The 400-nt window shown below is 50.5% G+C and overlaps 1 long non-coding RNA gene across 1 annotated transcript in view; it reads right to left on the reverse strand.

Annotated features, from left to right (window-relative positions):
• Positions 1–399, reverse strand: part of LOC106512343 (uncharacterized) — a 2,066-nt gene extending 1,667 nt beyond the window's left edge. The window contains exons 1-2 of the long non-coding RNA XR_001309654.1: positions 329–399; positions 167–265 (exon numbers count right to left, since the gene is read on the reverse strand). This is a non-coding gene — a long non-coding RNA (uncharacterized LOC106512343). The remainder of the gene's footprint in view (positions 1–166; positions 266–328) is intronic.
• Position 400: the final 1 nt, after the last annotated feature.

Here is a 400-nt window from a genome sequence, read left to right on the forward strand (position 1 = left end):
CCTGGTCTCCTCAAGTCCTCTAAAACATCCAGACCTGGTCTCCTCAAGTCCTCTGAAACATCCAGACCTGGTCTCCTTAAGTCCTCTTAAACATCCAGACCTGGTCTCCTCAAGTCCTCTTAAACATCCAGACCTGGTCTCCTCAAGTCCTCTGAAACATCCGGACCTGGTCTCCTCAAGTCCTCTGAAACATCCAGACCTGGTCTCCTCAAGTCCTCTAAAACATCCAGACCTGGTCTCCTCAAGTCCTCTAAAACATCCAGACCTGGTACATCCAGACCTGGTCTCCTCAAGTCCTCTGAAACATCCAGACCTGGTACATCCAGACCTGGTCTCCTCAAGTCCTCTGAAACATCCAGACCTGGTCTCCTCAAGTCCTCTAAAACATCCAGACCTGGTC

This window comes from Austrofundulus limnaeus, unplaced genomic scaffold, assembly GCF_001266775.1.
Source record: "Austrofundulus limnaeus strain Quisiro unplaced genomic scaffold, Austrofundulus_limnaeus-1.0 Scaffold5841, whole genome shotgun sequence".
Lineage (NCBI taxonomy): Eukaryota > Metazoa > Chordata > Actinopteri > Cyprinodontiformes > Rivulidae > Austrofundulus > Austrofundulus limnaeus.